Raw genomic sequence first — 27,757 nt, 5'->3', positions numbered from 1 at the left:
CGGAACACAAAAAAAAAAAAAAAAAAAAAAATGGGACTGGATTAATAGTCGCATAGTAACTTGCTCTGGGACTTTTAATCTTGATTTTCTTTTTTTCTTCCATGTAATTATACTGAAACATGAAGATAAATATACTCATTTTGGTTACAATTATCTACCTCAAAGGAAGCAAATATAGTATCTTTCAAAGTGTAATTTTCTACTTTTTAAAGACATTTTTGCCAAGGAAAGGTTCCCAGTGCTATGCCTTTAAGTAGTCAGCACATTCATTCCTGAAGCTTCATGTATACAGTGTTGCAGAAGGGAGAACACACTTGCCTTTGTAAAGTATGTGTATTTAAAACCCAACTTTCCTGAATTAGCTCAACCCTCAATTACTTCTAATAACTTTTCATATAAAAACAAGAGTTTCAAAAAAACAGCTTTAGGCTAACCCTTGCATCTGGAGGGGCTGTCCACTGACATGGGAACAGAAGCCATGGGAAATCAGTGGCACAGTCGCTACCACGGAGCTGGGTCCCTGGTGGTGTGGCTACTCATGTCCGGGCCGGGTAGGAGATAGTCAGTCCGGCTGGGGTCTGGACTTGCCACACTGATGCTGGAGGGAAGGTGAGTGAGAGCCGGGGGTGGGAGGGTAGCTCTGGGCCGGGTCAGGGGAACTGAGGCCAAGCACAGAGAAACCTGTGCCTTTGAGCCACAGGTGCCACAAAGCACATGGGAGCAGGAGGGGGGGGGGGTCTTCAAAGGGGGAGGGGCTTTTGATTTCATTTTCCAATCACTTTTTATTAGCAGGTTGGTTTTGTTGGTTTTCTGTTGGGAATTTAAATTCTAGGAAAGCAATTTGCGATTCTCTGTCCAGAAACGAATCTGTTCAGCTGAGGGCTGTGGAGTATCGCCTCTGAACCGTGGCTGGAAAGGCCCCTCAGCCGGTGGGCCTGGATCCTCTCAGCCACCAGGCAGAGGACGCTTGTTTTGTTTGTTTCTAATTAATCTCTCTCTCTTTTTTTTTTTTACTTGAAGTATAGTTGATTTACAATGTTGTGTTAGTTTCTGCTGTGCAGCAAAGTGACTCAGTTATACACACACACATATATATATATATATATATATATATATTCTTTTTTATATTCTTTTCCACCATGATTTAACCCAGGATATTGAATATAGTTCCCTGTGCTCTACAGTAAGACCTTGTTGTTTATCCAGAGGATGGCTTTTTATAGCCAGGCTAACTCCTCAGGGGCTTATCAGTGCGACGAAAATAACCTCTGAAAACACAAATCTGGACCAGTGGTTTTGTTGGTGCTGGTGTGAACACGTCCTTTGAAAATGAACAACTCTTAAAGTTGTAGCAAAGTTCCTCTGGCCACTGCAGACAGCGGCTGCAGCCAGCCTGGTGAGCCGTGTTCACAGAGGGAACATTCTAGAGCTGGTCCGTGGGCCCTTCTTCCCTTCCTTCCTTCCTGGCACCAGTCAGCACAGAAGTCAGTTAACTGTTGAAAACAAGCTGACCATAATCTCAACTTTCATTTAATCCATGTTCTGTCATGAAGTGTAATGCACTTTAGGGTGAAAATGGCAATTCAGCTTTTATAGTTCTTTTTCTGGCATTCAAACCCATTTTCATCTCTTTTAAACGTGTTCATTCTGATGAATGAAACAAGTTGGAGGAATTAAATCTGGTGAGCTTGAGTGTGTGTGTGTGTGTGTGTGTGTGTGTGTGTGTGTGTTTTGGCTTTTCTCTGTTTTAGGTGTTGGTTTCTTTTCTCTGTTTTAGGTGTTGGTTTCTTTTCTCTGTTTTAGGTGTTGTTGGTTTCTTTTCTCTGTTTTAGGTGTTGGTTTCTTTTCTCTGTTTTAGGTGTTGGTTTCTTTTCTCTGTTTTAGGTGTTGGTTTCTTTTCTCTGTTTTAGGTGTTGTTGGTTTCTTTTCTCTGTTTTAGGTGTTGGTTTCTTTTCTCTGTTTTAGGTGTTGGTTTCTTTTCTCTGTTTTAGGTGTTGGTTTCTTTTCTCTGTTTTAGGTGTTGTTGGTTTCTTTTCTCTGTTTTAGGTGTTGGTTTCTTTTCTCTGTTTTAGGTGTTGGTTTCTTTTCTCTGTTTTAGGTGTTGTTGGTTTCTTTTCTCTGTTTTAGGTGTTGGTTTCTTTTCTCTGTTTTAGGTGTTGTTGGTTTCTTTTCTCTGTTTTAGGTGTTGGTTTCTTTTCTCTGTTTTAGGTGTTGGTTTCTTTTAGCTTCTGAATTCTCAGAAGATCGTTACACGTCTAATCCAGTGTGGAAAATTCTGCTAAGCTGGCTGGCAAACACAAAACAGAATCTGTGGGTTTTCCTAAAGATCATTTGTTTGTGTGAAAAATATTCAAATATTTAATAAGCTTGTTGGAGATCAGTAAGGCAATGTAGGTGCCTGGTTTGGGCACCTTTTCTCCCTTATCCTAGTAACAGGCATGTTTTCACAAGGTCTGTATGGTTACTCTTCTCTAATGGACACCTTAATTCACTCTGGGGGGGTCTCTGTTGCTCTGTGGGTGAGGGTGGCCTGGAAATCCTAGCGGAGAGCCCTGTGGCCCTTCTTTAGCGCTGGATATGGCCAGGGTTTGGCTCTGGGGGGCCGATGCGGCAGGGCGGGAGCTGCTGTGGGTCTTTGAGCTGGTGCCACACGCTCACCCCTCCGGCAAGCACAGACCTCACAGAGCTGTGCCCGCCGTGGTCTGGGATGGCTGGGACACGGCAGGCATGTGCCCTGCTCTGTGAGGGGGAGCCCTCGGAGGACCTACGGGGCCTGTGAGAGCAGAAGCTGCATCCCAGGAAGGATGGGGCCACCCAGGACCCCAGAGGGCAGCCCACTTTGGCAGAGACCCCCTGCTCAGAGCAGGTGCCCTGTGAACACGTTAGGCCTGATTCCTGCACAAGGAATTTCCTGGAAGTGGTCATCCAGACAGGATCCGACTGAGCCCAGACAGGCCTCTCGGGGGTGAGAGCCAGTTACTGGGCTTGAAACACTTTGGGGGGATGCCAGGTTGAACAATACAAACGCAGAAGGAGCTCAGCATGGGGTGGGCCCCCTGCCAGCAAGCTGGGGCCCCGGCAGCACATGGGAGGGGCCCAGCCCCACCTGCATCCCACCTGCCCTCGTGGACACAGCCCTTCTGCCTCTAGGCACCAAAACCAGCTCTGAGGACCCGGCGCCTGGCCTCTGTCCACCAGTCTGTTCCCTGTGCCCCTGCTTGGGGCTTGCGGGTGCGGGTCAGTTGGGTTTGCAGTAGTGTTGCCTGGACTCCAGCCCTGCAGTGGAACCAATAAAAGCATCTCAAGTGACAACAATGACAACAAACAAAATCATGAAAGGAGAGGATACACTCTCAGAAGAAAAGGAAAGAAGATGGGAAGGATGAGAAGAAAAGCAAGTTATCCAGAGGGCTGATTGACTGCGGAGAATAAATCTGTAAATACAGAGAATTCCAAAAGGAGAAAATAGACCAGATGGACTACGAATTACAGAAATGATGGAGGAAGACTTGGAGAATTCAGCCTGGACCGGAGGAGCCGCCCGGATGGTTTGGCCGTGTCTGGGCTTCTTGCCCACAGGCTGTTGTGGGTCCTTCTTTGACTCCCAGAGATGCTCAGACAGCAGGGCATGGGCACTGCCACTTCCCCATGCCTGGAGACACCAGCTCATCAAGCAGGCCTGAGGGTCCGTGTCGCTTCTTCCAGGAAGCCCACCGTCCATGCCCCCTGCTTGGCCACTCACATCCAGTGACAGCAGTTGTTAGGTGGGAGCAGAGGAAATTGATTACTGGAGATCACATTTGTTGAATGGCTGAGTATCAGGAATTTCTTCAGCTTGGCTTCCCCTTTGGAACACACTGTTGGATTCCAATAAAATCAGACTCTATTGGGTTCCTTTCTGAGGTCCAGATATAGGCTCTCAAGGCTGAGGGACCAAGTCACTTTATCCTCTGATGTGTCTCCAACACCGCTGTGAGTTATGTATTTGTGAAATGAATATTCATTATGAACATCCTCGAAATGGCCTGCAAGGTCCTATGTGACCTGCCAGTTAGGGGCTACAGAACACTCTGCATTTCAGTGGGACCACGCGACCAGTTCTGCGCAGTGGAATTAGACGTTAACAAAGGCTACTACCAGGCGCGGTTGGTAAAACTTCCCGAAGGTTTTCCCTATGCTCTCTTTGCCCCAATGCCAGCTGGAGGCTGAGACCCCGGCAACCTGCAAGGCTCATGAGTTGAATACGGCAGAGCCTCTGAGTCTGGGGTTCTTGTGGCTGGTGCCACCACCCTGCAGCTGTGAACTGTTCCTTAGGTGAGTGGAAATAAGTTTTTATCACACCAAAATAAATTTTTATGACGTTTTGGAGGTTTCCTGTCAAAGTAGCTTGTTGTTACCTCAGCTTACATAACAGGTAGATAATGCTGTGTTCCGCAGTTCGCTTCTAAAGGCCAGTTAAAATCCAGTAGTGGGATATTTATCTTCCAAATCACCTCAGAAAACAACAGCAAACTAAAAAACTATATAAAAACAGAAATATTAGGGAATCCCCTGGCGGTCCAGTGGTTAGGACTCTGTGCTCTCACTGAGGGCCCGTGTTCAATCCCTGGTTGGGGAAATAAGTTCCCACAAGCCGTGAGGTGTGACGAAAACCAACCAACCAACCAACCAACCAACAAAAAAACAGAAATATTAAATAAATCAGTCAACAGAAAAGGGAAGAAGCAAAGATATTGGAAGCAAGGCCAAGCATAAATACCGGGAGCATGATTTTAAGCATCGCAAACTTCCCATCTGAATGAACCGTATCCCAGCAGGGGTTAAACACAGCCGGTGTAGCAGAGGCAGATCTGAAACAGAAAAAAAGAGAAGCCTTTAAAGAAAATGCCGGGTAGAGATATTGCAGCAAACTGCTCAAAAGAGAAATGCCAATCACATATCAATGCATTCATGCCTAGAAGCTCTTATTTTGTTTCTCTGTTCACCAGTTGATGGACGTTTGGGTTGCTTCCACTTTTAGTTATTGTGAACAGCACTGCTGTTCTGAAGAGTTCATACATGTCATTGTGTGGCCATTTGGTTTCATCTCCCTTAAGTCAACACCTCGGGGTAGAATTGCTGGGACCTGTGGTAAATTTTATGTTGGACCTTGAAGGAACCTGGTTTTCTGAAGAAGGGGCTGCACCATTTTACACTCCCCGGGTTGAGCTGTCCAACAATCTACGGCATGGGATGCTTCTCCATTTTCAAAGATCTTTCAATTCTCTCAGCAATATTTTGTTATTTCCAGTGTACAAGCTGGAAATAATTCTTCTTTTCTTGAATTTTTTGTCTGAGTATTTTATTATTTTTGATGCAATCATGAAAGGAATTTTCTTTATTTTTCATGGGTTCAAGGCAAGTATATAGAAACAATTGGTTTTCTATTTTGAGCTAGTATGCTGCTACCACGCCGATCTCCTTTATTAGTGCCAGTAGAATTTTTTGTAAACTTCTTAGAACTTTCAACATGTAGCATTTTGTCATCTGGGAATAAAGGAATTGTTTTCTTTTTCCTTTCTCATAAGGATGTCTTTATTTCTTTTTCTTGCCTGATTGTACTGGCTAGAACCTCTGGTATACTATTGAATAGAAGTGGTGAGAATGGACATCCTTGCCTTGTTTCCAGTTTTAGAGAGAAAGGTATTCAGTCTTTCACTACTGAATTTAGGTTAATGAGTTATTTTTTTTGGTAGATGTCCTTTATTAGGAAGTTTCCATCTGTTTCTAACATTGAGTAGTTTTAATTATAAATGGGTGTTGGATTTTGTCAAATGCATTTCTTGCATCTATTCAGATGATCATATATTTCCCTCTCATTATGCTGTTAATAGAATTTATTAAATTAATTTATTTTGGCTATGAAACCACTTTGTATTCCTGGATAAATTCCTGCTTGTGGTGTGTAAGCCTTCCTTTTATGTTGTTGAGTCTGGTTTGCTAATATTTTGTTGAGAATCTCTATGTCTATGTCCATGACAGGTGTTGGTCTGAAGCTTTCTTTCCCTGTGGTGTCTTTATCCAGCTTTGGCATCAGGATAATACTGGTCTCATAGAATGAACTGGGAAATACTTCCTCACCCTCTATCTTCTGGAAGAGTTTAGAAAGGATCAATATTACTCTTCCTTCAAAAGTTTGAAACAATTACTAAAGTGAAGCCAGTAAGTGAGGACTTTCCTTTATGTAAGGGTTCGTTTTTAAGATTTAAAAAAAATGATTGATGCATAGTTGATTTACAATGTTGTGTTGGTTTCAGGTGTATAGCACAGTGATTCAGTTATGCATATAATATGTGTATATATGTGTGTGTGTATATTCTTTTTTAGATTCTTTTCCATTATAGGTTATTACAAGATACTGAGTATAGTCCCCTGTGCTATACAGTAGGTCCTTGTTGTTTACCTATTTTAGATATAGTAGTGTGTATTTGTTAATCCCAAACTCCTAATTTAGCCCTCCACTCCCCGCTTTGCCTATGTAACCATAAGTTTGTTTTCTATGTCTATGAGTCTGTTCCTGTTTTGTAAATAAGTTCATTTGTATCAGTTTTTTTTAGATTTCACATATAAGTGATACATATGGTATTTGTCTTTCTCTTTCTGGCTTATTTCACTTAATTTGATAATCTCTAGATCCATCCATGTTGCTGCAAATGGCATTATCTCATTCTTTTTTATGGCGAGTAATATTCCATTGTATATATATACCACATCTTCTTTATCCATTCCTCTGTTGATGGACACTTAGGTTGCTTCCATGTCTTGGCTATTGTAAATAGTGCTGCTATGAACATTGGGGTGAATGTATAAGATTTTTTTTAGAGCAGTTTTATCTTCACAGCAAAATTGAGAATAAGGCACAGCGAGTTCCCATATGCCTTCTGACTCCACATATGCACAGCCTCCCCACTATCAACATCCCCCACTATAGTACATTTGTTACAACTGGTGAACCTATACTGACACATCATAATCACCCAAAGTCCATAGTTTACCTTAGAGTTCAACATTGGTGTTGTACATGCTATGGGTTTGGACAAAAGTATAATGTATATTCACAATTATAGTATGATTTAGGGTAGTTTCACTGCCTAAAAATCTTCTGTGCTCCTTTCTCTCCTCAAACTCTGCCAAACACCGATCCTTTTACGATTCCATAACTTTCCTTTTCCATAATGTCACACTTATGAATCATATAGTATGTAACTTTTTCAGACTGGCTTCTTTTACTTAGTAACATGGATTTAAGTTTTCCCCATGTCTTTTTTTTTTTTGCGTTACGCGGGCTTCTCACCGTTGCGCCCTCTCCCGTTGTGGAGCACAGGCTCCGGACGCGCAGGCTCAGCAGCCATGGCTCACGGGCCCAGCCACTGCGTGGCATGTGGGATCCTCCCGGACCGGGGCACGAACCCGTGTCCCCTGCATCGGCAGGCGGGCTCTCAACCCCTGCGCCACCAGGGAAGCCCTTCCCCATGTCTTTTCATGGCTGATAGCTCATTTCTTTTTAGCTTGGAATGTTATACGCTGGATGGACCAGTTTGTTTATCCATTCACCTGATGAAAAACATCATGGTTGTTTCCAAGTTTTGAATAAAGCTGCTGTAAACATCCATATGCAGGTTTTTGTGTGGACATCACCAAAGTGTCTTCCAAAGTGGCTGCACCATTTTCGTTCCCACCCGCTACTAAGGAGCGTTCCTGTGGCTCCACATCCTCACCAGCATTTGGTGCTGTCAGTGCTCTGGATTTTGGCCATTCTAACAGGCATGAAGTGGTATGTCATTGTTGATTTAACTTGCATTTCCCTGAGGACATATGAAGTGGAGCATCTTTTCAAATGCTTTATTTGTCATCTGAATATCTTCTTTGGTGAAGTGTCTGTTAAGGTCTTTGGTCCATTTTTAAACTGGGTATTTTTTCTTATTGTTGAGTTTTATGAGTTCTTTGTATATGTTGGATGAAAGTCCTTTATCAGGTGTGTCTTTTGCAAATATTTGTTCCCAGTATCTGGCTTGTCTTGTTCTTCTCTTAACATCGTCTTTTGCAGAGCAGAACAGAAGTTCTTAATTTTGATGAAATCCAGCTCGTCAATTCTTCTCTTTCATGGATCGTGATTTTGATGTTGTATCTAGAAAGCCATTACCAAACCCAAGGTCATCTGGGTTTTCTCTTGTGCTATCTTCTAGGTGTCTTACATTTAGTTCTATGATCCATTTTGAGTTAATTTTTGTGAAGGGTGTAAGGTCTGTGTCTAGATTTTTTTTTTTCATGTGGATGTTCAGTTGTTCCAGCACCATTTGTCGAAAACCATCTTTGCTCCATTGTGTTGCCCTTGCTCCTTTGTCAAAGATCAGTTGACTCTATTTATGTGGGTCTATTTCTGTTGCATTGACCTATTTGTCTGTTCTTTCACCAATACCTCACTGTCTTGATTACTATAGCTTCACAGTAAGTCTTTAAGTCAGGTAGTGTCAGTCCTCCAACTTTGTTCTTTTTCCTTAATATTTTGTTAACTATTCTGAAACTTTTGGAAATACTTCTGATTACTTGTAATATGTAATATGTCTATTCCTATTTCTTCTTTCTTCATGAATCATTTGGGTAATAAAAATCTTTCTAGGAACTTCTCTGTTTCTTCCAGTTATCTAATTTGTTGGCATAAAGTTGTTCATAGTATTCCCTTTATAATTTTTTAAATTTCTGCAAGATTGCTGGTGATGTGTACTCTTTTATTCCTGCTTTTGGTAATTTGTGTTCTCTCTCTTTTTGCTTCATTAGTATAAATAAAGATTTGTTAAAATTTTAAAATCTTTTTAAGAAACCACTTTTGTTTTCATTGATTACCTCTCTGTTTTTCTGTTTTGATTGAGTTTTCACTCTAATCTTTATTATTTGCTTCCTTTGCTTGCTTTGGTTTAATTTGATCTTTTACTGATTTGACATTTATTTTTTTCCTTTTCTAATGTATACTTTTAAGCTAGGTCTAAAATTTACCTCTACATACTCTTTGGCTGCATCCCATAAATTTTGATACATTGTGTTTTCATTTTTATTCATTTAAAATATTCTCTAAATTCTTTTTTGATTCCTTGTTTGATTCATGAGTTATTTTAAAGTATTTAAAAGTTATTTAAGACTGCTGTTATTTTCCAAATACCTTTGGATTTTCCAAATTTCCTTCTGTTTTTGATTTCTAGTGACATTTCTGATTTCATTTTGGCCAGAAAAATACTCTGATTTTAATACTTTCAAATTAATTGAGAGTTGTTTTATGGCTTAGTAGATGGTCTATATTGAAGACTATTCTATGTGCACTTGAAAAGATTATATATTCTGATGCTGTTGTATTCTCTAGATGTTAGCTGGGTCAAGTCTCTTGATAATGTTATTCAGGTATTTTGTATCCTTGCTGATTTTCTATCTGGTTTTCTATCAGTTATCTAGAGTAGGATATTAACATGCCCCACTATTATAATTGAATTGTCAATATCTCATTTCAGTTTTGTTAGCTTTGCTTCATGCATTTTGGACTCTGTTATTAGTTGTGTACTGGTTTATAGTTATGTCTTTTTCGTGAACTGGACTTTTTATCATCATAAGAAGCTGTCTTTAGTAATGGGTTTTGTCTTAAAGTTCATTTCGTTGATATTAGTATGGATACTTTCATTCTTGTATGGCTCCCATTTGCATGGTATACGTTTTTTTCATCATTTACTTTCAAACTTTTTGTGTCTTTGAATCTAAAGTGTATATTTTACATAGGATATATCACTGGATCTTGTTTTTCTTGTTGTAATTTTGTTTTGAATCCAGTTAAACAATCAGGCTTCTGAATGGAGTGTTTAATCCACTTATAGTTAATGGATTTATTAATATGGTTGAATTTATTTGCGCCATTTTGCTACTTGTTTCCTTTACTTCCATGTCCTTTTTGTTCCTGTTCTTCCTTTACTGCTTTTTTTTGGCGTTAAAAACAATTTTATAATGAACAATTTTCATTCTTTTTTAATGTTGTTTTCTTGGAGAAATGCTGTGCTAGGGATTACAATATACATATTTACTTATCACTGTCTACTTCATGTTAATAGTGCCTTAAATTTGACAAAATATAAATGCTTTCTACTCCAATATAGCTTCATCCCCTTTCTTTTTTGTGCTATTATGGGCCTATGTATTATATCTATATATGCTATAAGCCCAACAGTACAGTTTTCTAATTATTGTCTTAAGTTAATGTATTTCAAATAACTTAAGGGAACATTAGAAAACATATGTTTGTACTGTCCTTATATTTACTGACATAAGAGCTTTAATGGTGTGCTCTGTTTCTTCATGTGCATTCAGGTTACCTTGTGGTGTCATTTTGTTTCAGTCTGAACAATTTCCTTTAGTATTTCTTCTAAGACAGGTATGCTAGCAGCAAATTATTTTAGTATTTCTTTACCTGGGAAAGAAATATTTTTCTTACTCTGAAGAATATTTTTGCTGATTATAGATTTCTCGGTGACAGGCCCATTTTTTTCTTTTAGCAACTTTAATATGTTATCCCAATAGCTCCTTGCATGCCTTCTTCCTTATGGGAAGTTAGCTGTTAGTCTCATTACAGTTTTCTTGTACATGGTGAGCTGTTTTTCTCTTACCCCTTTCAAGAGTTTCTCTTTGTTTTTTGTTTTCAACAATTTTATTATGTTGTGTCTAAGTGTGCATCTCTTTGTGTTTATCTTATTTAGAATCTGTTGAGCATCTCAGGTGTCAAAATTTTTCATCAAATTTGGGAAGTTTTCAGCTATTATTTCCTCAAGTATTTTTCTGCCATTTTCCACTCTTTCTGAGTCCCATTTAACCTATGTTGGTATGTTTGATAAAGTCACATGGGTCTCTATTTTTCCTCCTTCTCTATTTTGCCCTTCACATTGAGTATTTTCTTTTGATCTATTTTTAGGTTTGCTGAGTCGTTGTCCTGACAGTCCAAATACTCTGTTGATTTTTCATTTGGCTATTGGGCTTTTCAACTCCAGAATTTCCATTTGATTCTTTTAAATAATCTCTAAATATTTCTTGATATTCTCTGGTTGATGTGTCATTCTATGTTTTCATTTAATTTTTTAAAAATGATTTTCTCAATTCTTTGAACATATTTATAATATCAATAGCAACTTTGAGGTCTTTGGTAGTTTTAATACCTGGGTCCTCTCGGAGCAGCTTCTACCGACTGCTTCCTTTTTTTTTTTTTTTTTTAGCATCTTTATTGGAGTATAATTTCTTTACAATGCTGTGTTAGTTTCTGCTGTATGACAAAGTGAACCAGCTACGCATATACCTATAGCTTCATTATCTCCTCCCTCTTACGTCTCCCTCCCACCCTCCCTATCCCACCTTTCTAGTTGGAAACAAATCACCGAGCTGATCTCCCTGTGCTATGTGGCTGTTTCCCACTATCTATTTTAAATTTGGTATTGTATATATGTCCATGCCACTCTCTCACTTCATCCCAGCTTACCCTTCCCCGTCCCTGTGTCCTCAAGTCCATTCTCTACGTCTGCATGTTTATTCCTGTGCTGCCCCTAGGTTCATCAGAACCATTTTTTTTTTTTTAGATCCCATATATATATGTTAGCATACAGTATTTGTTTTTCTCTTTCTGACTTATTTCACTCTGTATGACAGTCTCTAGGTCCATCCACCTCACTACAAATAACTCAATTTCATTTCTTTTTATGGCTGAGTAATATTCCATTGTATATATGTGCCACATCTTCTTTATCCATTCATCTCTCAGTGGACACTTAGGTTGCTTCCATGTCCTGGCTATTGTAAATAGTGCTGCAGTGAACATTGCGGTACATGACTCTTTTTGAATTATGGTTTTCTCAGGGTATATGCCCAGTAGTGGGATTGCTGTGTCATATGGTAGTTCTATTTTTGTTTTTTTAAGGAACCTCCATACTGTTCTCCATAGTGGCTGTATCAATTTACATTCCCACCAACAGTGCAACAGGGCCCCTTTTCTCCACACCCTCTCCAGCATTTATTGTCTGTAGGTTTTTTGATGATGGCCATTCTGACCAGTGTGAGGTGATACCTCATTTTCATTTTGATTTGCATTTCTCTAATGATTAGTGATGCTGAGCATCCTTTCATGTGTTTGTTGGCAATCTGTATATCTTCTTTGGAGATATGCCTGTTTAGGTCTTCTGCCCATTTTTGGATTGGGTTGTTTATTTTTTTAATGTTGAGCTGCATGGGCTGCTTGAATATTTTGGAGATTAATCCTTTGTCAGTTGCTTTATTGGCAAATATTTTCTCCCATTCTGAGGGTTGTCTTTCCATCTTGTTTATGGTTTCCTTTGCTGTGCAAAAGCTTTTAAGTTTCATTAGGTCCCATTTCTTTATTTTTGTTTTTATTTCCATTTCTCTAGGAGCTGGGTCAGAAAGGATCTTGCTGTGATTTATGTCATAGAGTGTTCTGGCTATGTTTTCCTCTAAGAGTTTTGTAGTGTCTGGCCTTACATTTAGATCTTTAGTCCATTTTGAGTTTACTTTTGTGTATGGTGTTAGGGATTGTTCTAATTTCATTCTTTTACATGTAGCTGTCTAGTTTTCCCAGCACCACTTATTGAAGAGGCTGTCTTTTCTCCATTGTATATTCTTGCCTCATTTATCAAAGATAGGGTGACTATATGTGAGCAGGTTTATCTCTTGGCTTTCTATACTGTTCCATTGATCTATATTTCTGTTTTGTGCCAGTACCATATTGTCTTGATTACTGTAGCTTTGTAGTATAGGCTGAAGTCAGGGAGCCTGATTCCTCCAGCTCCATTTTCCTTTCTCAGGATTGCTTTGGCTATTTGGGGCCTTCTGTGTTTCCATGTAAATTGTAAAATTTTTTGTTCTAGTTCTGTGAAAAATGCCATTGGTATTTTGATAGGGATTGCATTTAATCTGTAGATTGCTTTGGGTAGTATAGTCATTTTTACAATGTTGATTCTTCCAATTCAAGAACATGGTATATCTCTCCACCTGTTTGTATCATCTTTAATTTCTTTCATCAGTGTCTTATAGTTTTCTGCATACAGGTCTTTTGTCTCTTTAGGTAGGTTTATTCCTAGGTATTTTATTCTTTTTGTTGCAATGGTAAATGGGAGTGTTTCCTTACTTTCTCTTTCAGATTTTTCATCATTAGTGTATAAGAATGCAAGAGATTTCTGTGCATTAATTTTGTATCCTGCTACTTTACCAAATTCATTGATTAGCTCTAGTAGTTTTCTGGTAGCATTAGGATTCTCTTTGTATAGTATCCTGTCATCTGAATACAGTGACAGTTTTACTTCTACTTTTCCAATTTGGATTCCTTTTATTTCTTTTTCTTCTCTGATTGCTGTGGCTAAAACTTCCAAAACTATTTTGAATAATAGTGGTGAGAGTGGACAACCTTGTCTTCTTCCTGATCTTAGTGGGAATGGTTTCAGTTTTTCACCATTGAGAACAATGTTGGCTGTGGGTTTGTCACATATGGCCTTTATTATGTAGAGGTAAGTTCCCTCTATGCCTACTTTCTGGAGAGTTTTTATCATAAATGGGTGTTGAATTTTGTTGAAAGGTTTTTCTGCCTCTATTAAGATGATCATATGTTTTTTCTCCTTCTACTTGTTAATATGGTTTATCACATTGATTGATTTGTACATATTGAAGAATCCTTGCATTCCTGGGATAAATTCCACTTGACCATGGTGTATGATCCTTTTAATGTGCTGTTGGATTCTGTTGGCTAGTATTTTGTTGAGGAGTTTTGCAACTATGTTCATCAGTGATACTGGCCTGTAGTTTTCTTTCTTTGTGACATCTTTGTCTGGTTTTGGTATCAGGGTGATGGTGGCCTCGTAGAATGACTTTGGGAGTGTTCCTTCCACCACTATATTTTGGAAGAGTTTGAGAAGGATAGGTGTTAGCTCTTCTCTGCAAGTTTGATAGAACTCGCCTGTGAAGCCATCTGGTCCTTGACTTTTGTTTGTTACAAGATTTTTAATCACAGTCTCAATTTAAGTGCTTGTGATTGGTCTGTTTATATTTTCTATTTCTTCCTGGTTCAGTCTCGGAAGGTTGTGCTTTTCTAAGAGTTTGTCCATTTCTTCCAGGTTGTCCATTTTATTGGCATAGAGTTGCTTGTAGTAATCTCTCATGATCCTTTGTATTTCTGCAGTGTCAGTTGTTACTTCTCCTTTTTCATTTCTAATCTTATTGATTTGAGTCTTCTCTCTTTTTCTCTTGATGAGTTTGGCTAATGGTTTATCAATCTTGTTTATCTTCTCAAAGAACCAGCTTTTAGTTTTATTGATCTTTGCTATAGTTTCCTTCATGTCTTTTTCATTTATTTCTGATCTGATCTTTATGATTTCTTTCCCTCTGCTAAATTTGTTTTTTTTTTTCTTCTTTCTATAATTGCTTTAGGTGTATATGTTGTTTATTTGAGATTTTTCTTGTTTCTTGAGGTAGGATTGTATTGCTATAAACTTCCCTCTTAGAACTCCTTCTGCTGCATTCCATAGGTTTTGGGTCATCGTGTTTTCATTGTCATTTGTTTCTAGGTATTTTCTGGTTTCCTCTTTGATTTCTTCAATGATCTCTTGGTTATTTAGTAGCATATTATTTAGCCTCCATGTGTTTGTATTTTTTACAGATTTTTTCCTGTAATTGATATCTAGTCTCATAGTGTTGTGGATGGAAAAGATACTTGATATGATTTCAATTTTCTTAAATTTGCCAAGGCTTCATTTGTGACCCAGGTCATGATCTATCCTGAAGAATGTTCCATGAGCACTTGAGAAGAAACTGTGTTCTGTTGTTTTAGGATAAAATGTCCTATAAATGTCAATTAAGTCCATCTTGTTTAATGTATCATTTAAAGCTTGTGTTTCTTTATTTATTTTCATTTTGGATGATCAGTGCATTGGTGGAAGTGGGGTGTTAAAGTCTCCTACTATGATTGTGTTACTGTCCATTTCCCTCTTTATGGCTGTTAGCATTTGCCTTATGTAGTGATGTGCTCCTATGTTGGGTGAATAAATATTTACAATTGTTATATCTTCTTCTTGGGTTGATCCATTGATCATTATGTAGTGTCGTTCTTTGTCTCTTATAATAGTCTTTATTTTAAAGTCTATTTTGTTTGATATGAAAATTGCTACTCCAGCTTTCTTTGATTTCTATTTGCATGGAATATCTTTTTCCATCCCCTCACTTTCAGTCTGAAGTGGGTCTCCTGTAAACAGCATATATCTGGGTCTTGTTTTTGTATCCATTCAGCCAGTCTATGTCTTTTGGTTGGAGCATTTAATCCATTTACATTTAGTGTAGTTATTGATATGTATGTTCCTATTCCCATTTTCTTAATTGTTTTGGGTTTGTTATTGTAGGTCTTTTCCTTCTCTTGTGTTTCCTGCCTAGAGAGAAATTCCTTTAGCATTTGTTGTAAAGCTGGTTTGGTGGTGCTGAATTCTCTTTGCTTTTGCTTGTCTGCAAAGCTTTTAATTTCTCTGTCAAATCTGAATGAGGTCCTTGCTGGGTAGAGTCATCTTGGTTGTAGGTTTTCCCCTTTCATCACTTTAATTATGTCCTGACACTCCCTTCTGGCTTGCTGAGTTTCTGCTGAAAGATCAGCTGTTAACCTTATGGGGATTCCCTTGTATGTTATATTTTCCTTGCTGTTTTTAATATTTTTTCTTTGTATATAATTTTTGATAGTTTGATTAATATGTATCTTGGCATGTTTCTCCTTGGATTTATCCTGTATGGGACTGTGTGCTTCCTGGACTTGATTGAGTATTTCCTTTCCCATATTAGGGGCGTTTTCAACTATATTCTCTTCAAATATTTTCTCAGTCCCTTTCTTTTTCTGTTCTTCTCCTGGGACCCCTATAATTCGAATCTTGGTGCACTTAATGTTGTCCCAGAGGTCTCTGAGGCTGTCCTCAATTATTTTCATTCTTTTTTCTTTATTCTGCTCTGTGGTAGTTATTTCCACTATTTTATCTTCCAGGTCACTTATCCGTTCTTCTGCCTCAGTTATTCTGCTATTGATTCCTTCTAGAGAATTTTTCATTTCATTTATTGTGTCATCACTGTTTGTTTGCTCTTTAGTTTGCCAAGGTCCTTGTGAAACGTTTCTTTTATTTTCTCCTTTCTATTTCCAAGGTTTTGGATGATTTTTGCTATCATTACCCTGAATTCTTTTTCCTATTTCCTCTTCATTTGTTTGATCTGGTGGGTTTTTACCTTGCTCCTTCATCTGCTGTGTGTTTCTCTGTCTCCTTATTTTGCTTAACTTACTGTGTTTGGGATCTCCTTTTCGCAGGCTGCAGGTTTGTAGTTCCCATTGTTTTTGGTGTCTTCTTCCAGTGGGTAAGGTTGCTTCAGTGGGTTGTGTAGGTTTCCTGGTGGAGGGGACTGGTGCCTGTGTTCTGGTGGATGAGGCTGGCTGTTGTCTTTCTGGTGGGCAGGACTGTGTCCAGTGGTGTGTTTTGTGGTGTCTGTGACCTTATTATGATTTTAGGCAGCCTCTCTGCTAATGGCTGGGTTTGTGTTCCTGTCTTGCTAGTTGTTTGGCATAGGGTATCCAGCACTGTAGCTTGTTGGTCATTAAGTGGAGCTGGGTCTTAGTGTTGAGATGGAGATCTCTGGGAGAGCTTCTGCCATTTGATATTATGTGGAGCTGGGAGGTCTCTGGTGGGCCAATGTCCTGAACTTGGCTCTCCCCCCTCAGAGGCACATGCCTGACACTTGGCTGGGGCACCAAGACCCTGTCAGCCACATGGTCAAATTCATCTGGACTCCCTGAGGAGACTGATGCGCTCAAGAGGCCTCTGCTGGTACCAAGGCTCTGGATCCTCGTAGAGTTCAGGTGAAGGAGAGGAATCTGCTTTGGTCTCTTCATTGGTCAGCCATAACTGTCAACTAAAAAAATATGCACAACTTAAAAGTTGAGAGTTATGTTTTGTTTTTTCTTTGCAGTATGCAGGCCTCTCACTGTTGTGGCCTCTCCCATTGCGGAGCACAGGCTCCGGACACGCAGGCTCAGCGGCCATGGCTCACGGGCCCAGCCACTCTGCGGCATGTGGGGTCTTTCCGGACCGGGGCACGAACCCGTGTCCCCTGCATCGGCAGGCGGACTCTCAACCACTGCGCCACCAGGGAAGCCTGACAGAGTTATGTTTTATTTGGCAGGAATTTTTAGGACTTCAAGCCTGGGAGGCAGCAACTCCAGTAACCCTGAGAGAACTGTTCTCCTGACTGCTTCTTTATCCTTTGTGTGGATCACATGTTCCTGTTTCAGCCCATGTCTTCAAATATTTGTTACACTTGATATTTTAGGTGACATTGCAGCAACTCTGGGTTATGATTCCCCCTCCCTGGGGGTTGTTGTTGTTGCTGGTTTTGTTTGTTGTTTGGTGACTTGCCTGGACTAATTCTGTAAATTCTGTTTCCCCTGAAGTGTGTGGCCACTGATACCTTTGTGGTTTTTTTTTTTTTTTTTTTTTAATTCTTCTTTTTCTATTTAAGCCTGATTTTGCAGGGATCACTTCTGGTCATCACAGCTTAGTAGTGAAACAGGGACTGGTCAGAGTTTGTGCTAAAATACCTTGAGTTAGTATCGTTTCTGTTCTGTCTATGAGTTGAGTAATGCATTTAAAAATGGGGCAGTTTATAGAACTTGCTGTAATGTTTGCCTCCTGGTGTTTTTGTTTTTTGTTATTTTTCTGCAGAGATCACTTTCTATTCAACACCACACGCCACTCCAAATTAAGTTGGCCTCTCTGGCAGCCAAGTGGGTGATTTCCACTGTCCACTCAGCACAGGAGAAAGTGAGCTGCCGCACTGTGGAAGCTGCACGCACGTGGGGTTGGAGGGTCCCAGTAAAAACACCGGCACCCCAATGTTCTCACTTGCGCTTCAGTACCTCTCCTCCAATACATGCTTCTCAACTTCTGGTATGCTTTTGTTTGATTTTAAGTGTCCTGAAATAATTTTTTTGACAACACTGTCCAGTTTTGTCATCACTTTTTGGAGAGATTTGTGTAGTGTCTCACTCCACCAGGTAAGAAGTCCCACCCATCTAGGATAAAATTCAAGATTAAGAAGATGTGTTATTTTTTCTTGGTTGATATTGCCACCACAGCAGAGAGTTGGGCAGAAATAGTGATGCATTATTGTTTATTCTAAGTGATCTAATGACTTTTTGATGTTATTTCTCTATGGAGTCCAATTTTATCCAAGAATTGTTCTGCAAATGTGATATTATGCTTTAAAGCACCAAGACATAGCATACGCACAGCTTGGAATTTCTCAGGGACCACTATTATTTCATGGAGAATATGGCATTATTAGAAGTGTCACCCTGGAAGCAAACCATCAAGATGAAGTTCTTAACACCTGTCTCCAAGATTCTCAAGGCACGTGCTAAGAATCCCATGGCATTATTTCAAAGCAGGGTGATGCCTGTGTTGCCAAGACTGTTCCTGCTTAGAAGAACTGCCTGTGTCCTGTGGACACTGAGTTTGCTGCAGGTCATATGCTCCTGCCATTCAACCATCCACAGGCTGGATGCATAGTTCATCGTCGCGTTCAAAGTTCTGGACAAATACGTTCTCCAGAGCTACAGGTGAGGAGTTGAGAGAATCACTCAATTGCTCATCTCATCAGGGCACAGTCTGAAGTCTTCAGTTTTCTCAGGAGGGCCATTCAGATTATTGCACAATCAAGCCTTGGTCCTTTTACCAGCGACACAGAGTTGTATGAAAAATCTATTTTAAAACAGAAGATTCTCTAGAAGTATGGTTCTCCTTATTGATTTTATATCTGAATTCAAAAATTGTGGAAAACCGATCTTCCCTGGTGGCGCAGTGGTTGAGAGTACGCCTGCCGATGCAGGGGACACAGGTTCGTGTCCCGGTCCTGGAAGATCCCACATGCCGTGGAGCGGCTGGGCCCGTGAGCCATGGCCGCTGAGCCTGCGTGTCCGGAGCCTGTGCTCCGCAACGGGAGAGGCCGCAACAGTGAGAGGCCCGCGTACCGAAAAAAAAAAATAAAATTGTGGAAAACCAACCTATTTGTATAGTTATTCATAATATTTGGAGATAGAAAAACAAGTGTTAACATTTTCATTTTCATCCTAATCCTTTTACTATATGCTTATGTTCCCTTTATTTTAGAAATATCTCCTTGTTACAGAAAATTCTGAAATTATGAATGAACAAGGATGAAACTTAAAATCACCCCAATGTCATCACCTGGAGGCAATTTCTGTTAATATGTTAATGAATTTTCTTAAGATTTTGTGGTGATGACAGATTTTCTTCTGTCATTTGGATTCATCTTAAACTCAATTCACAGCATTATATTCTTTTTAAGAATCTATCACAATTTTCTACTGTTAAATTTTTCTTTTTACTACATGTTCTGTTTCAATAATATCTTTGTCTGTGATGATTTTTAGGCCCTCTGACATTTTTAGATTAGATTCCTAAAACAGGGAATTTCCAGGTGGAAAGACAGTAATATAATCAAGGATTCTGATAAGTGTTGTTCAATGGCCTTCCTGAGAAACTGTTCCCACCTGCACTTCCAACGCATCCCTGTTTGTAGCAGCATAGTTAGTGCTGGTTGCTTTTAAAATAAACTTTACTTTTTAGAACAGTTTAGATTTACAGAAAAATTGTGAAGATATAACAGGAGGTCCCCATATATCCCACACCCAGTTTCTCCCATTAATTTTCCTATTATTAATATTTCCTATTAGAAAGCTACATTTGCTACATTTAGTGAACCAGTATTAACACATTATTATTAACTAAAGTCAGTTTTTTTTTCCTTTGGCAAAGAAGAATAGTTTAATACTGCTGGTTTAGTGAAACCAGCTATGTCTCTCAGTTACCAGCATTAAGCCTATGCAAGCATTAACTTTTTTAACATCTTTATTGGAGTATAATTGTTTTACAATGTTGTATTAGTTTCTGCTGTATAACAAAGTGAATCAGCTATACATATACATATATCCCCATATTCCCCTCCCTCTTGTGTCTCCCTGCCACCATCCCTATCCCACCCCTCTAGGTGGTCACAAAGCACCGAGCTGATCTCCCTGTGCTGTGCGGCTGCTTCCCACTAGCTATCTATTTAACGCTTGGTAGTGTATATATGTCCATGCCACTCTCTCACTTCATCCCAGCTTACCCTTCCCTCTCCCTGTGTCCTCAAGTCCATTCTCTACATCTGCGTATTTATTCCTGCCCTGCCCCTAGGTTCATCAGAACCATTTTATTTTATATTTTTTAGATTCCATATATATGTGTCAGCATACGGTATTTGTTTTTCTCTTTCTGACTTACTTCACTCTGTATGACAGACTCTAGGTCCATTCACCTCACTACAAATAACTCAATTTCATTTCTTTTTATGATGGAGTAATATTCCATTGTATATATGTGCCACATCTTCTTTATCCATTCATCTGTCAGTGGACACTTAGGTTGCTTCCATGTCCTGGCTGTTGTAAATACTGCAGTAATGAATATTTTGGTACATGACCCTTTTTGAATTATGGTTTTCTCAGGGTATATGCCCAGCACTGGGATTTCTGGGTCATATGGTATTTCTATTTTTAGTATTTTAAGGAACCTCCATACTGTTCTCCATAGTGGCTGTATCAATTTACATTCCCACCAACAGTGCAAGAGGGTTGCCTTTTCTCCACACCCTCTCCAGCATTATTCAGATTTCCTTGTTTTTTACCTAACATTCCTTTTTCTGTCCCAGGATCCCATCTAGCACACCATGGTCAGCAGTGCTTAGCTCTGCGACATTTCAGGAGGGATAGAGTAAAATATTATCAGTAAGTGGAAAGCTCAAGGAAAATTTTGGTAAAAATCTCATAACTATGGCTTTAGGAAATCACTGTCATGTTAAATAGGTGTCTGGTACTGGGTCTGCCCTCAGGCCAGTTTCCAGCATCTTTCATGTGGCCAAATGGCCACCACTGGCCTCTCCATCTGTCACACAGGTATTGCCCAGGGCTTGAGGTGACAGGGACGCTCAGCTCTCATCTCACAGCCCCGGAGAAGACAGGCGAGAGGTGACAGCGTGTAGGGCACACGTGGTGACCTGAAGCCAAGGCCTCAGGACAGAGCTGTGTCCGGCAGGTCCTGCTGGACAGCCCTGGGAAGCTGGCTCCCTCCCCGAGACTCCCTCCCCTTTCCTAGAAGAGGCAGCTTTGGGCGCCACATTCCATAACCACATTCTGATTTTACCTTTTGTCTTCATCTCCCACTGAACCCACACTCTTAGGCACTGGCTTCATTTACTGACTTATTTTACCAAACTTTCCAAGTCAGATCAATGCTATGAGCAAACACAGTGATTTGTAGCTGTATTTGCACCACTTCTACACCCACAGCTGTGTGAGATATATGGCTGGACACTTGGGGCTGATAGGATCTGTGAGGTTCGGAAGCGGTTCATCTCCCCGAATGCCCTTTATCTTTGTGGTTTGTTGCTTCTTCATAACTGAAAACAAAAGGAACGACATTTACTGATTTCTAGGAAAGACTCCACAAATGTGTTTTGGGTTTGCACTTTATCCTTGGTGTTCATCTAGGTAAGAGCAAAATGATTTGTTCTAATAAATTACCAGGCACTGATATTAAGTTAACCAGTGAAGATCTAGCAGGGTTCTTAACTGTTTGCTGGAGAAAAAATAAAACCCAACAACTTTATTATACTGTCCCTTCAGCAAACATCTTGGATTTTATCTGTCATGAGGATTTTCTAAAAATAATATTTAGAAGCTGTGTAATGACATCAACTGATTCCTAAAGGAGTCTTGAATCAGATTAAAATGTTAAAAAAAAGAAACTGGAAATTTTTGTCTTATTTCTAAGAATTCCTCTCCCTCTGAACCCCAGCAGGCAATGCCTGGCATGTTTGCTTGCCTCTGAGAAGACAATAGAAAATGAAGCAACTATTTTTATGGAGATTATGGAAGATTCTCACTCCCTCAGAAATGGAAGAAACAGTCCACACCCTTATACGACAGAAGTGAAGTGTGATTTCCCCTTATTCGCTCTCACCCTTGGCATGTGCCACGACCATTGGGAATGATGTTCTCAGTATGTGTAAAGGTTTCTCCTGCATGTAATTGTTGGGTCACACATACCCCTCTGCTCACAAACGTGTAATTTCCTGGAATGCCTTTTCTTCCATCTCATGTCTCATAAAATTCACAGTTTTCTGCATGAGGGTCATTCCTTTATTAGACCTTCCATCCTGTCTTTGTGTGCTCATCAGTTCACTTTTTGTCCCCAAGTTCTAGCACAGTGCACAGTGCATTGTAGGGTCTATTACTCTTTTCAGGTTTTGAATCACAATGGCAAAATCATTGTGAACTTTAATGGACCAGATGCATGAGCACATTGCATGAGATAAGGGTATTGTTTACTCTTCACAGGGGGTCCTAAATCATTATCCCCACTTCGCAGATAGGGAAGCTGAGGATTTGCAAAGGTTCACACCTCACCCAGACCCATCACTAATAAGGGTGTGACTGGAGGTGAGTCTGGCCACCAGGTGTGATGCTCTGGGCTCTGCTCCCTCCTTTGCTGCAGGATCACCTGCTCTGTTGCTCCATTCAGACCTCTGGTCTGCATTCCCACATTAGAAAGTAGACTGTTCCTCGGGGGTGGGGGCGTGCTCCTGTGCTGGCTCTGCCACCTCTTCCCCTCAGGTGACCGTCATTTGCATCCAGCTCAGGGTGTCCTCCATTCTGGGGTCCTCTGTTGGCTGAGCCAACCGGGACCTCTCAGTTCCTTGACCTTCTATGTCCAGCAACCTCCCCTGCTCCCCTTCTGCACCCACTCCTGTGTCCCTTTGACCAGGTCAGCATCCACAGGTACTACCCTTCCCAAATGATATGTCTGAGAGTTTACTCCTTGGTTCCTATTTGATTACTCAAAGAGGGTCCTTTGGTCTCAGTGGACCTGCCCACCCCTCAGCCCTCTTCTCTCTCCATTTCTTCCTTATCCTGCTTAGATTCCACACTGGGGGGGGGGGCATGCCTGTGGTCATGTGTTACATTCCCAGGTGTGCTTTCTTTCCATGGTGGCATCTGACAAACTGTGGGCACTGGACACTGGCTGAACCCACCGTCCTTCTCTGTAGGTCGGCCTTCATGAAGAGCCTCCCAGGGCAGGTGGCTGGTTTCCCTCACATGTTCAGGACTGTCGGTGCTGCCCGTCACTCCCCTCCATCCTCATGCCTGCACACCTCCCAGCAATGCCACTTCCAACCCTTCCACGCTCTCCGAGCCTCCTCCCATGGCGTTCCTGCACTGACTTCACTTCCCAGTGTCAGGATAACAGAGGCCACCAGAGGAAGTCATCCTGAAGCACCAAACAATTGTACCACGCACTGCTTTGTTTCTGTCCTGACCCCGTGGAAGCATTCTCTCCACCCCTCTTATCCAGGGGCCTTACACCATGGGTGGTAATTTTTTTCTCTCCCAAATGCAGCCTGACCCTCTCAACTGCATCTCTTCTATCAGCCTCAGGTCATCTTCCATTGGTGTCGCTGAGGACGCTCCTTGGATGTACCACGTGCCCACACCTATTTTACTTTCCCATTTCCCTTCCTTTCAGAGAAAATTCCTAAAAGGTACGCTTACACTAAATTCTCTCCATTGTCTCGTTCCAAGTTTTCTTCTCCAATAAACTACTTTTTTTTACTTTCCACATGTAAAATTAGTTCTTAGCATCTAGATGTCCTTGATGGATGGTGGCCCCTTTAACTTTATAGTTTTCTTGTTATGCCTTGTATTAGACATACTAATTTTAAAGTCCTCCTTAGATTGTCTTGTTATTTCGATTTCCTCGGGGGTGAATTCCCCATCTGCTGACTTGTGCCCTGTTGTGCCGCATGCTTGGTTTCCAGGATGGTCTTCCTTGCTCTGCTTCAAGACTCCTTGTTTACCGAGTGACTTCTCCCTCCCTCCCGAGAGCCCCAGCTCAAACCCACGTTTCAAGTGCACTTCCTCTCAGTCTAAAGGCCTCTGTCTAAGCAGATCTCCCCCCCCACACCCAACGCAATACAGTGACCCTGAGCGAGGGTGGCTGCAATGGGCATTCTTGTTCGGAAAGGGGAGACTGTAAGGCAAAGGCCGTCCCTGGTTCAGAGCGTCTCCAGATCCTGCCAGGCACACTGACACTTCTCATCTGGGGCCTATTCCTATTCCTGGGAGGGAGGCTCCTGGCTCTGGGCTCCTGGCTCTGCCTTTCCTATGAGAAGTGGACGGGGGTTGCACCTGGGTAGCTTTCTACCTTCTTCCCATAGAGGTTTGGGGGACTCCAGAGGCCTCTCTTCATTATGACCTCCCTCTGTCCTTTTTAGTCAAGTCTATTAATTCCCTTAGAAACTCCATGGGGCCTTGTGTACCAGGTTATAATAACTTCCCACGAGGCAGAAGGCACATTCACAGGTCTACTTAATTTATTCAAGACAAAGCCTCCTTACACTGGATCCCTTGTGAGGTTCCATGGAACAGTACTCTAAGGGTCTTGGAAGCATGATTGTCTGGCTTAAAGGGCCTATGAGACATGCCCCTAAGATTCTTTCTGTTTAATGGAGGCTGTTTGTTTCAGGGAAAGGGTATGTGATGTTTTACCTTGAACCTTTGTTATCTTATTGAAGGGTTTTGCAGCTATGCTTTGAATTCTGTGAGGCCATATTTCACTGGCAGTGCCCTTCATCTGTTCTCCGCCCAGAGGCCATCTCTCAATTGAGGACCCCTTGCTGGCTGGAAAGACTCTTCTGGACCCTTTACATCTCATGCACACTCTACTCAAAGACTAAATAGACTGTCTTTAGTTCATCTCTCCCCTCCCACATTTTCTCATAGTCAGCAAGAATAAGGCAGGTGGCACTTTCAAATTCTGCTTAGAAATTTCCTCAGTGAGATCATAATGATTGTGAGGTACGTTTTCTCGATCCTGTGTTACTACAGGCAACAGTGTTGCCTAGTTTCTGCCACCATGTAACAAGGGTTTCCTTCTTTCTGGCTTCCAATAGCACCTTCCTCACTTCCCTTAAAGCCCTTCCAACAGCCTCATCAAGTCTACTCAAACTCATGCCTGGCATCTCGTCTCAAAACCAACGTCACATGTTTTAGGTTTTGTTTTGGCAGCATCCCACCTCCCAGCACCAAGTTCTCTATCGTTATGGAACAGATCCAACATATGCAGCGGTGCAAAACCACTTATTGTGGTTCTGGAATCGGCGGGCCAGAAGTTCTGGAAGGGCTCGGCTGAGCGCTGCTCACATGGTTGCGGGCAGGTGCAGGCCGGGCTGCAGTCATCTGGAAGCTCAGCTGGGCTGGGCGCCCCAGGAGGCTCACTCCAGTGGCTGTCAGAGAGCTGAGTTTGTCTATTCCTGAAGTGTCTGCAGCGACGGTGGCTCCGTGTATCTTGGACTGCTTACTGCAAGGTGGCTGAGCTCCAAGAGGGAGTGTCCCGAGCAGAAATATCTGGGGGTGAGTGAATCCAGAAACTAAGGTGGAAGCTGAAGCCTTTCCTCACCTGGCCTTGGGAGTCATGCCCTGTTACGTCTGCACGTACTTTTGGTTCTAGTGAGACCTACGGCCAGCCCCAAACTCTTGATGGAATTTGTGCCCGTCTTTAATTCAACTCTCAAGCTCAGTTCAATTGCCCCTTTCTCAGGAAAGTTTCCTCTGATCTCCCATGATGCGTCTACTCCCCTGCATCTCTCCCCAGAGCCACCCACAGGCACAGGTGAACTTCTGCCTTCATTTGTGTGATTGGACGATAACAGCAGTCTCTCCCCCAGACTCTAATTCCTTGAAGGACACAACCTTCACTTTTCCCTTAACATTTGTGATCTCAGTTCCGAGCAGAATGTTTGGCAAATGTTAAACACTTGATAAGCATTTGTTGAAGAATGGGTGGATACGCTCGGAAATACTTATTAGGGAAAACTTCTAAAAGTGTTCCTTGATGTTTTCTCCTACTGCCCTCCCTCTGTCCCATTCTACGTGACTCCTATCTCTGTGGTCAATTTCTGTATCATTTCCCTCCCTGATACCTGTCTTGTCATCTTTATTCCTCTAGTGTCTAGTGCTGTGCCTGAGACTTTCAATAAAGCTGGCTGAATAAATAATTGAAAAAGTGACTGCATACATTATGTCTCCTTACACTGTTTAGTTAGTAGAGCTTTCTCTAAATAACAATGCTCTGGCTTCACACTGTTTTTGGGCTGTGGTAGAAAAATGAGCTTTCCTGTTTGCCGTTGGGTAAGGTAAAATCTTAACTTGTCTTTCCTGTGAGTTCGAGTGTGCTGCTATCCACAGTGCTACAAAAAAACCCCTAAGCCATGGTACCCTGAACAGTCCACGTTGCACGTTCATCCTCCAAACCTGTCCAGACGTGTACCTATACACCGATGCCTGTAGAGCCCAAAATGGACCTGCTACCCTACCTCTATCTCTATCTCCATCCCATCTGTATCTGTATCTATATATCTATATAATGGATATAGTGCTCTAGTGCTACACAGATGGTCCCGGTGTCTTAAAAAAGTTAACCTTGAACTCCCATTATTTCATCTCAGTTCATAATCTCTTAAAATACTTTATTGTAATTGTCCTGTTGCAGTGACTTTTTTTTTTCTTGGCATATGAATGTTATCTTTGTATATTTACTTTCACTAAAATTTCTAGCTATCTTTAGAATTTCTCCTTAATCCTAATATCAGAAAACTCTAGGCTGTAAGTGGAAATTCTTGTCTGTTCCCCTCACACTGTTCTAGGAAACTGCCTTTTCATGCAATAATGTGACTGCCAAGCTGTTTTATAGGAGACTCTTTTGAAGTCTTTCATCACCAGATTCCGACCAGTTGCTTTGTTAAGATGGCTAGGATGGCTTCATCCCCTTTAATTGTTTGTGGGGGGGGATGCTATTAAAAATGCTGTGGTATTAATTATTGTTGACACTTAAAACCTGGTATTGTCTTTAGGATCCTGTTAAGTCACTGACCTTGGATTCAGTGTGGAAGTCCTCTTAATAAACAGCAATGTTCCCTTTTCTCTACTCCCCTATCTCATCCCAGACCTGAACCCTGGCTATCCTTCTCAGACTTTGATTTTATATACATAATATTATGATATAAATATGTATGATATAGCATATGCATATATTCTGCTGGTAACAGTCATATTCATGTGTATAACATATAAAGCACAGCAGAATTCCTCCTGCTTTTCTCCATTCCTCACATTTACACAGTCAAGGTCTCTCTCCTAGATTTTTGTGAGTTGTAAATAAGCTGTGTTTTCACAATAAAGAAAAGAGCTAAATTTATTTAGCTTGTGTATAAAGTTGTATAAACAAAATATATACCAGTAAGCATAAAATACTAGAAAATATTTGCTCACCGTGGTAAGAGATATAACCTTCTGTAATACAAATCCTGTTTGTTTCCTGATGGGAAAGTGAGGGTGAGGGGAAAATGAGGACAAATCATGAGAAATGATTTCCCTTCAAGTGAAAAGGTGTACATTTAAAAACATGTATCTTCTGTTTCTGTTACTAGGATATAAACTGCTGTAATTAGAGCCTTTTGTGTGTGTGTGTATAGTGTGTGTGTGTGTGTGTGTGTGTGTGTGTAT

This window comes from Lipotes vexillifer, unplaced genomic scaffold (genome assembly GCF_000442215.2).
Source record: "Lipotes vexillifer unplaced genomic scaffold, Lipotes_vexillifer_v1.1 scaffold1063, whole genome shotgun sequence".
Classification (NCBI taxonomy): domain Eukaryota; kingdom Metazoa; phylum Chordata; class Mammalia; order Artiodactyla; family Lipotidae; genus Lipotes; species Lipotes vexillifer.
The sequence above is the reverse complement of the archived record's forward strand: the minus strand, read 5'-3'. Positions refer to the sequence as shown.